The sequence below is a fragment of the Sminthopsis crassicaudata genome, chromosome 1 (genome assembly GCF_048593235.1).
Source record: "Sminthopsis crassicaudata isolate SCR6 chromosome 1, ASM4859323v1, whole genome shotgun sequence".
Taxonomy (NCBI): domain Eukaryota; kingdom Metazoa; phylum Chordata; class Mammalia; order Dasyuromorphia; family Dasyuridae; genus Sminthopsis; species Sminthopsis crassicaudata.
In genome coordinates this window covers 720,454,129-720,465,598 of record NC_133617.1, presented here as the reverse complement: position 1 = coordinate 720,465,598, position 11,470 = coordinate 720,454,129, and the positions used below count along the sequence as shown (strand labels likewise).

Genomic DNA, 11,470 nt, shown 5'->3' with positions numbered 1-11,470 from the left:
TATTTAATTTACAGACCCCCCTTGTGACGCGCAACCCTCCCTCTTTTTTTTTTTTTTTTTTTTTTTTTTTTTTAGGATCCCTCCCCCCTCCCTCCAAGTCCCTTCACTTGTTCTCCTTTTCCTTTCCCCTTTTCCTCTCCCCCCTTTTAATGAGGTGAGAGAAAATTCTCTGAAAAACAAATATGTTAATTATTTACTCTTTGAGCCTCTTCTGATGAGAGTAAGATTCACACAATGATTCTCCCCCTCACTAAGTTCCCTCAGATATGGTGTATTTTCTATGTCTCTTCCTGGGATGTAGTTTCCCTCTTTTTATCACTCCTTCCCCTTTTTCTGAACCGACCTCCTTCCCTTTACCACACTCCCCTTTTTTTCTTTTATATCAGTAAAATCAAATTATCCTTGAGTATTTTTTATATACCCACAACAAAGTTACAGTTCTCAAGGGTTCTGTGTACCTTTTTCTGTTTCTCTTCAGTCTTGTGGATGTAGATCAAATTTTTTGTTTAAGTCTGGTTTTTTTCTTAGAAACATATAGAATTCCTCTGTTTCATTGAATGACCATCTTCTTCCATGGAAAAAGATGCTAAACTTAGCTGGGTAGTTCATTCTTGGTTGCAGTCCTTGATCTTTTGCCTTTCGGAATATCAGGTTCCAGGCCCTTCTATCTTTTAATGTGGAAGCAGCCAGATCTTGGGTGACCCTTATTGTGGCACCTTGGTATTTAAATTGTTTTTTTCTAGCTGCTTGCAGGATTTTCTCCTTTGTGTGGTAATTCTGCAGCTTAGCCACAATATTCCGTGGTGTTCTTTTTTTAGGGTCTATTTCAGAAGGAGTTCGATGAATTCTTTCCACATCTACTTTCCCTTCTGTTTCTATTATCTCTGGACAGTTCTCTTTGATAATTTCCTGTAAAATAGAATCTAGGCTCTTTTTTTGGTCATAGTTTTCTGGAAGTCCAATAATCCGCAGATTATCTCTCCTAGATCTATTTTCCAGGTCTATAGATTTTCCCAGTAAGTATTTGACGTTGTTCTCCAGCTTCTCATTTTTTTTGTTTTGTTTGACTGATTCTTGGGTTCTCTGTGAATCATTCATTTCTATTTGTTCCATCCTGACTTTTAAGGAGTTATTTTCTTCTTTCACAAAAACATGATTTTTAAACACCCACCCCCCACATATATATGATTGACTTTCTTTTGTACTCCATAGTAGTGGCAAAGCACATTAAAGTTACAGAAATTATTGTATTCATGTTGGGTATGAAAGCAGCTGGGATGAAATTGTAGAGAACTGAAGGGGACTGCCATTTTCAGGACAGTTCACGTGTAGTAGATGATGAAATGAAGAAATTGTCCATGAAAGTTAAGGAGATTAAGGGATTGAATAGTTATGATGTTGGAGGGGATATCAACATACATTTTGAATTAAATAATATAATGGTAAGACTGAAGAAGGAGGAAGACTATAAGTTAATATTTTCTCTCATGCTACCTCTCTGAGTAAAGGTTACTTTCTTGGGAAAAAGTAGATAATACTTGCACTAAAGCATGCCAAGTGCCTGGAAAATTTTGAAATGCTCCATAAATAGTGAATCTGTCTTATTGAGGGCAAGAAAGGCAGAGCTTATAATAGAAAAATTACCTTTAAACTATGTCTTGATATGGTTTGACCATGACACTGGACTCAATTTCCATGAAAATCAACAGAATGTAGGCCATTCCTTTGAGAGACCCGTATTGCCTCAGAGTCACAAATCTTCTGATTCTGAACTCCATTAATATTCACCATTGGAAGGATAGTTTCCTTGAATAGCTCGAGTCAGATATCTAAGGTTTTAGTTAAGGCCGCCAATGACTTTCATGTCTTCTTTGATCTGCTTTTCATTAAAGCTCTCTGCCGTGACTACCACCCTTCAGTGAACCTGGTATTGCAGAATGACTTAGGCTGGGGTTTGATTGTGCTTCTTGGCAATGACTCCTGGGATGGTTATCTAGAAGAATGGGAGACTTTTCATCTATCCATGGAACCTCTCTGTAGAATCACAAAGTATTGTGTATTATCAAAGTGATATCATTTGATGTGCAGAACTCCAACAATTTGCACGGATTCAGGTAAGGATGGCATTCTACCTGATGGCAGATAGTGTTATTCAAGATCATCTCTAATTGACTCTGATTGAAGTTAGACCCTCCAATGGACTTCATAAGACTTGAAACCTCACATTTCATCATGGCTTTCCAAGTATCACTCAAATTCATAGAGTCACTGATAATTTTGTGATTTTTATCCATTGGATAAAAGTCTTTGCCAGGTTTAAAAGAGATAGGATAGTGGAAAATATAGAGATCAAGATAATCAATCTAGAGGCTATTAGGGTCTTTTCCAGGACAGGTCTAATCAATTCTGGTCAGTGGTACATATGCCAAAGCTTCCCTATGTAGAATATGTCCTCTCAGGTCCCATCTGCAATCTTTGCTTAGATTGTCTGTCCAATTTCTTTTTCATCTTCATATAAGAAAGCCCCATCAATATGGTAGAAACCCACTTCAATATCCAACTTTGTGACCATTTCATTTTCTCTTTTGGGAATACTGTTATGTGCCTAAGGGCCAAGTCCCAGCACCTGGGAGGGTATCCCATCATTTATTGTCACCCTGTAGAAATGTGAAGTCATTTCTTTTTGCCTCAAAGGTCAGGGAAATCCTGTGCACAATCAGAAATCTGCTATATTGTGGTCAAGCCAAAAGTTCTTAGGAGCTTCTGTCATCTAGCTTCGAGAAGGCAGACAGACCATATTAACCACTGAAAGAAAAAATACAAGATAAGTTTCCATCATTCCCTTGTCCCCAGCTTTCTATACTAGAGACCTGAATAATTCCCTTTGGCTAAGCTCTAGAACCTTTCAGTTGAGCAGAGTTTCCCAATGTATTGTCTGGTATATATCCTTCCTCTGATTTCTGTTTCTCTACAACTTGGATAAGTTGTTGATACATGTCTTTGTTATTTGATACATGTATTAATTATGGGATTGGTGTTTTATGGGAAAGGGGTCAAGCTTTGAATAGAGAGTTTGGAGAACTACCCCCTCCAATAATGACAAAGAGATCAGAAGTTAGCTTGAACCCAGTCACAGCCGTTAGTCTTATTAATAATCAAATGAGAGGACAGAATTGGTTCTAGCCAGGTATCCCCTGTTTCTAAAGAAAGGAGAGTAGCATATGGTCCCCACTTCCCACTTCTTCTGGCAGGAATAAGTTTCCCTTGGAGAAGGACTGGGGAAGAAAAGACAATGATGTTTATTTATTTCCCTTTGAGCTACAAAAAGACAGCACATGGAGCCTTGCCACTTGTGGGACTCTTCTTACATCTATATTATCTTACTGTATATTCCTTTTTTCACTTAATAGTATTTATTTTTTTCTGATTACATATATAGTTTTTAACATTCATTTTTGTAAGATTTTGAGTTCCAATTTTATTCTTTCTTTTCCTTTTATCCCCCTTTGCCAAGACAACAAGAAATCTGACTTACATGTATAATAATTTTAAAATATTTCTGTATTAGTCATATTGTGAAAGGAAAATTAGAATAAAAGGGAAAAGCCACAAGAAAGAAAAAAAAAGGTGAAAAGAACATTCTTTGATCTGCATTCAATCTCCAGATGTAGATATCATTCTCCATTATTATTATCCCCATTTTATAGATGAGGAAACTGAGGCTGACTTGCTTAGGATAGCTAATGTCAGAAGAGAGATTTGAATTAAAGTCTTCTTGACTCCAGACCCAGCTTTCTATCTATTAATGTCCCTCCCAACCTCTGACTACAAGTTTTAACCTGTTCTCTTTTCTCTGGCTGGTGAAAATCTGGTCATAGTTCATGGATAACTCTCTGCATCCCAAATGGAAGAGTCCACCAATCTGGCCTGCAGGCATTTCACTATGATTTGTTTAATTTAGACTCTGAGAGGTAAAGTCAGGAAACTTGATTTCTTGTGTTCACTTTGCCATTCACTGGCTGTGTGACCTAAAAAATGTCTAGGTCTCAGTTCCCTCAGCTAATAAAATGGTCTCTAAGGCGATTTCTAATTCTAATATTCTCTTATTCTATAAAGAGCTCCATTTAAAACTTTTATTTTTTTTTTGCTTTGTTCTCTGGCAAAAATATTCACTAAACTGTACTGGGAATATAACTTTTCCCCTTTGACATTTTTATAGCTTTTCTTTCCCTTTATGTCTGTGCTTATAAAGAATCCTACTTCATAGTTTGTTATCTATGTTCTCATAAAGACTATGGTTGGTAGCAGTCTAAAGTTAACTAGGTTAGTGGTTTTAATTACTCCAGAGCTTGGAGGGAAATAAATACATGGGTTTGATGGGAAAGCTTTCTTCCCAGGCCTTTGAGCCTATAGGAAATTCCACCAAAGGCAAAGGATGATAATACACTGTTCACTCATTTTAATTTTCTTTTTCCCCCCTGAATCATCTCTTTCAAAATTTGTGGCCAGTAGAGCATGTTCATATTGCACATGGGTGGATTTCAATTCTCAGCTGGATTCTAGGCTTTTAACTCAATCCTAACTGCATTTGCAACAATTCTTTTTATATACCAGACATTGTGTTAATTCTCCCAAGGAGATACAAAAAAGGCCCAAATAGCTAGGCTGAGTAGCCAGAATAGAAATAAATATAACAGCTTATATTTTTTAGCACTTGAGGTAGAAAGGTATGGATATATACGGATAGAGAACCGGGCCTGGAATCCGGAAGAATCATCGTCCTGAATTCAATTTGGCTTCAGACACTTACTAGTTATGTGATCCTGGGCAAGAACATAACCTTATTTGCCTTAGTTTTCCCATCTATAAAATGAGCTGAAGAAGGAAATGGCAAACCCCAAAGGGGATCATGAAGAGTTACACATGACTGAACATCAACATGACACCTCCTATATGCCAGGGATTATGTTAGGCACTTGACAAAAACTATCTCATTTGATATTTTGAGAGTGATGCATTTCAAATTAGAGGATTTGAATTAACATCCTGGTTCTACACTGACAATTTTTATGACTTACTTAAATCATATATCTCACTGAGCCTCCGTTTCCTTATCTATAAAACTAAGGACTTAGATGGTTTCTTCCTATTCTTGGTCTATAATTCCAATAGCTCACAATAGAGCTGGCATGAAAAATTCCACAGAAAATTGTCCTTGTCAAACAATTCTCTATCTATTCCTTCCTCTGAATTCTCTGGTGCTCTTGAAATCTCTTTTCTGTAGGATTTTACAACTGTGTTTCTACTTTCTTTATGCCATTATGTTTTTGAAAAAAATTAATGCGATATGTTGTTGCTTTAAACATATCTTAAAGATGAAGAACTAAATAGCTCCTGACATAGCAGAATACCTTGTTGAATTTAAAATTCCTTTACATTTGTTAATCTTATCATATTTTGTTTTGCATGAAATATATTTTCATATAAAACAGATTAAACAAAAATGTTATTTAGTTCTCTATATGTCTAAAAGTTATCTGATTAAGGGGGCAGGGAACACTTCACAAAATAACTTTAAAATATTTTTAACAAATAGTAAGGGAAAATGATAAGGTGAAAAGGAAGGGGCTTATAGGATTTACATTTGGGAGGAGCATTAGAAGGTCATCTGGTATAACCAGAAAGAACCAAGGATCTGGAGGCACACAAACAGTAAGTGACCAAAATGGCATTTAAACCCTGGTCTTCTGACTAAATCTGGTTTGTATATTTACCTTAAAGCTGGCAGAGGAGTTGGTGCGGATTAACAGTGGTGGGATAGATGGGTAGGAGAGCCTTGTGGTTGGACAAGGTCTCTTTAACAAGAGATTGAGTTTGAGATTTATAAATTTATATAATTTATTTATTTTTTTTTTTATTTTGTTCTTTTGGCTATGGTGAAGTGGAAAAAGCACCACACCTGGAGTAAAAACACTTGGAATCTAGTTCTGTCTCTGCTCTTAGGAAGTCATAGAGGAACTAAAAAGCAAAAGAAATCTCAGAGCGTCAGAATTGGAATCAAACCACAACTATTTATGAAATCCCTACTCTATATTTCAGCCATTGGGGTTAGACAGAAACAGATGAAACAAGTCATGTCCTCAGAAGCTTGCTGATATTATAGGATCTGCAGACCAATATTTTCATTTTGTACTTGAAATACTATCACCCAAAGGGGCAATTTCTTTTTTTTTTTCCTGAGGCAATTGGGGTTAAGTGACTTGCCCAGGGTCACACAGCCAGGAAGTGTTAAGTATCTGAGATCATATTTGAACTCAAGTACTCTTGACTTCAGGGCTGGTGCTCTATCCACTGTGCCATTTATTTGCCCCAAAGAGTAAATTTTGCCCAAAGCTATGCAGCTAGTTAGTGGCAGAACCAAGATTAGAATCAGGTATTTTTATGCCCACTCCCATGGTCTTCCCATTTTTTTATGCTATCTAGAGATATGATCTCTACCACATTAGAATTTTCTAGGCTTTTGTTATTTGTAAAATGAGGGGATTGGACTAGGTGACCTCTAGGATCACCTAGACCTAGCTAGGGTGAGGAAAAAAGAAGATTTGACTCAAGGCACTGAATTTACAGGGAGTGACCACTATGTGGACTCTTTCAGTAATGTAAGAAACAACAGGTCCTAGTTCTAATTAGTTAAAATTTAAAAAAACATCCAGATGACAGATTGAGCTGAACCCCCTTCCCTAGCCCTGCCCTGTTCTGTCTCCTTCTTTTCAAACTCCTCCTCCAACAGAAAACATGCATTATGTCATTTTCCTGAGTGAAGAATTCTGAATTTTGGTACTACCAAAGGGAAGAAAGGAAGGAGGGAAGGAAGGAAGGAAGGAAGGAAGGAAGGAAGGAAGGAAGGAAGGAAGGAAGGAAGGAAGGAAGGAAGGAAGGAAGGAAGGAAGGAAGGAAGGAAGGAAAGAAGGAAGGAAAGCAAAGGAAAAAAGGAAGAAGGAAGAAAGGAGGAAGGGTGCAATAATTCAAGTAAAGTTCTACCCCCAAAATGCCGTTCAGCTCAAACACTGCATGATCCTATGACCACATTCATACTTCTCAAGGAATTTAAGGCAGAATGTCATATTGTGCCAGAATTCATCCAAGGTTTTACTTAACACTTCAGACCTTCAAGACTCTCTGAGTGGTAGGAAACCCAGAAGAAGTGATTTCTGACTTGGATGGCCATCTTCATAAGTCCTGATCTTGTCCACCATTGTCCAGACTGAAGACTCTGAACTCTCTTTCCCCACCTCTGCATCTGTTGCCTAAGTAAAGTTTTTCACACTGATCTTTCTACATGGGGCGTCCGATTGGCTCTATTTAAGTGTCCAGATATGCTGTGGTTTATTCAGCATGCCTCCACACAGTCTAGAATGTGCTTTATATAAAATTTTAACTAATACAGAGAATAGTTCTCAAAGTCATCAATTGGCACTGTCTGATTTATATCTCACCTTGTTTTGAGCAGCCAATTTGTTTCTGCCTTATATACAATTTATTTTTTTTTTACCATCATAAAGTTAGACTGGTTTTTCTAAAAACAAAACAAATGTGATCCCACATGGGAAGATAGTTCTAGCTATAAACACACGTGTGGGGAACTGTAAAACTTAATGAAATTCACGTCCAAACTTTATAATAAAATGGCCTTAGGACTCAAACAATCCAACTGGCCTCCAGTGAGTCACAGATGAGCGATTGGAATCATACACAGGTGGCTGAGGGCACAAGGCCGTTGGCTTTCACGCCTCACAGCACACCCGGGACGTGCATTTTATGACCCAACAATGCATGCCCTGTCGTGCTTTATTGTTCACATATTTCCGTCCGAACCTGCCCTGGCAATGGAGATGCATAGAAATTACAGTCTACAAACCACACTCATTAAAAGAAGTTAGCAAATATTTCACTGCCTGAATGAGGACCGATTCATCTGCAAAGCAGTGGGATGAGCTAAGCCTGAAACATTGGATTTCCTGGCAAATCTTTGGAGTTCTCTATGGAAAACTATCGAGTAAATTCTTCTGTTACTCCTCTTGGAGACTTTTTCAGGCTAAATTTATTCCTTTGTCTCTTTCTTAATTCTTTATTTTTTCTTATCTCCTCCCTTCCTCCCTCCATCCTCCATCCTTCATCCCATCTTTCCTTCCTTCCTTCCTTCCTTCCTTCCTTCCTTCCTTCCTTCCTTCCTTCCTTCCTTCCTTCCTTCCTTCCTTCCTTCCTTCCTTCCTTCCTTCCTTCCTTCCTTCCTTCCTTCTTTCCTTCCTTCCTTCCTTCCTCCCTTCTTTCCTTCCATCCTCCATCCCATCCTTCCTTCCTTCCTTCTTTCCTTCCTTCCTTCCTTCTTTTCTTCATATATATCCTTCTTTACAGTTCTTTACAGTTTACAGTTTTTTACATAACTTAGCAGAATTTTATTTCAACTAACATCTAGGCTAACTTTTCAGTAGTCTCAATGTTTGGTTGCAAAAATTTATCTTCCTAAAAGGAATATGGGTAGCATATATATGCAAACTATTATAAATCTCAGGAATCTCTACAATTTTTGATATATATACAGGGTACTGCTAACATTAGACCATTTTTCTTAATGCCATGCCATTATATTCCCTGCCTTATAACTTTTCATGTCATTCTCATCATGATCAACTCTTCATGACACAATCTACCCAAATGAACATGATAATTGTAAATCTTTAAATTTCTAGTCCCAATGACTTGCTAGACTGTAAAGTTAAGAAGAAAATTTTAAAAGATGGAAATTTGGCCCCTTAATAGGAGGAATCTTGTGTAGTTCCTAAATTCTGTGTAAGATATAGCCAGTCTGCTAACATTGATAGTGTTCGACAAATGCACAACAAACACACAATTGTCCTAATTTAGGTCAAACAATGTTTGAACTGTTTACAATTACCAGAATACTCTATAAACACTTTCTTTGGCTCCTTCTGGAATACAACACTTTTCTGATTAAAATTACAGAAGCTGCGCAGAACTTAACACACCAGAAGCATTTAATTATACATGTTTATCTAATACCTTTCTTTCAGCAAATTTCAATATCTGAGAGGTAGATTCTGAAATAAAAAAAAAAAATCCAAGAGCTAAAAATAAAAAAAAAAGTAGAGTGTGGGCTACTCAATAGTTTTTACTTATAAGATCTTCAGGCTGCCTATACAGCTTAGAGTGTTTAAAGTGGAGTGGTAACTCTGCCATTCAAAAGTCTGAATTCAGGAATAAGAGATCTTATCTTTTTTCGTGGGGGGGGGAAGGGCCAGTAATTACATTTTTAAAAATTTTGTATATTGTCTTAGAGATAATATGCACAATCTTATTTTTACTTAAGATCAATTAAATAATATCTATTAAAAAAAAGGAAAATACAATTAAAAAATACTTTGTTCCAAAGCAAGGATCAACATGGCAGTTGTTTTAATAAAAGTAGTATTTATTCACAAAGTGATATATTTGGTATCCAAAGACACTACTGACTCCTTAGAGAACATATATTTTTGAATTATTTTTCCAGAAATGATTGTTTTATGCTGAGCTATCCAAAACCGGTATCTCTTGTTAACAAGAGCACCCATTGGAAGACTGGCAGGATACACTCAATCCAGTTATTCTTCTGTTAAGCTAACTATTCTAAAAAAAGGATCAAATCTCCATTCTCTAAGTCTCATAAGTACTAGGTTCCCATCAACTGACTAGTTATCTCAGAATATTTGTTTAACCAAAACAATAATTACAAGGTTAATAAATAAGAGATATAGGAAGTTAATACAAAATCTATATTCTTAATAAAGATTATGCAAACATTAACAATGCATTAGTGATGAGGAGGTTGCACAATATAGGTCAGCTACAGTAGTGCCTCAAATATTTTCCTCTCATGACACCTTTTTGCTTGAGAAATTTTTCATGATCAGGGTATATGAGCATATAAAATATGCAGACAAATCAAACATTTACTGATAATAAATCACAATTTCATGAACTTCACATTCAGTTATGAGACCCCATATGGGATTATGAACCACAGATTAAGAAGCTGGGAGCTATTGTGTCTTTAGATGAAGTATAGCTTAACAATAATTTTCCTTTATTATGACAAGGATTTCTTGGTTTTTATTTATTTATTTTTATTTTTATTTTTATTTTGTTGATCAATTTGGTCACATCTCTAAAGGGATTTGACCTCCTTATTTGTGGCTCTCATTTCTGTTTCACACTGGGGCTTTAATAGCCATCTTTATCTTCCTAGATTCCATATCAATACTAACGTCAGTGAATAATGATCCCATAGATGTGATACCTCTCCAATATCAATTTATCTTTTAATCCTATGTCTCTGTTCTGTTTTTCTTCCTCATAAACCCTTCATAAAAAAACCTACCCAATAAATTATGGTATATGAATGTTATGGAATATTACTGTTCTGTAAGAAATGACCAACAGGATGAATACAGAGAGGCTGAGAGAGACTTACATGAACTGATGCTGAGTGAAACGAGCAGAACTAGGGAATCATTATACATTTCAACAATGATACTGTATGAGGATGTATTCTGATGGAAGTGGATATCTTCAACATAGAGAAGAGCTAATCCAATTCCAATTGATCAATGATGGACAGAATCAGCTACACCCAGAGAAGGAACACTGGGAAATGAGTGTAAACAGTGAACACTTTTTTTTGTTTTTCTTCCCAGATTATTTTTACCTTCCAAATACAATTCTTCCTTTGCAACAACAACAACAACAAAATTCGGTTCTGCACACATATATTGTATCTAGGACATGCTATAACATATTTAATATGTATGGGAATGCCTGCCATCTAGGGGAGGGGGTGGAGGGAAGGAGGGGAAAAATTTGGAACAGAAGGAGTACAAGGGATAATGTTGTAAAAAATTACCTATGCATGTGTACTGTCAAAAAATGTTATAATTATAAAATTAATAAAAAAAATAACCTACCCAATACATCTAGAGTCCTTTCAATATTAATTGGATACCACTGAAAAAGTTAAGCTGTCCATCTGCTGCTTTTTCAGTCACCTTCATTTCTAATCACACATTTCTTGGATCCATCTTTGTGGTAATTCTTCTAATTTTTTACTTCCCTTCCCTCACCTCTCCCCTCAACAGCAAATAATCCAATATATATTAAACATGTGCAATTCCTCTATACATATTTCCATAATTATTGTGCTGAACAAGGAAAGTCAGATTTTTTAAAAATGAAAAAAGAAAACAAAATGCAAGCGAACAACAAAAAAAAGTGATCCACACTCAGTCCCTATAGTCCTCCCTCTGGGTTCAGATGACTCTCTTCATCACAAGACCATTGGAAATGGCCTGAATCACCTTGCTGTTGGAAAGAGACACGGTCATCAGAATTGATCATTGTATAATCTTGTTGTTGC

At 36.3% G+C, this 11,470-nt stretch overlaps 1 pseudogene; it reads right to left on the bottom strand.

The window, feature by feature from the left end:
* Positions 1-1,837: 1,837 nt before the first annotated feature.
* Positions 1,838-2,677, bottom strand: LOC141551421 (aldo-keto reductase family 1 member C1-like; annotated as a pseudogene).
* Between the last annotated feature and the right edge of the window lie 8,793 nt (positions 2,678-11,470).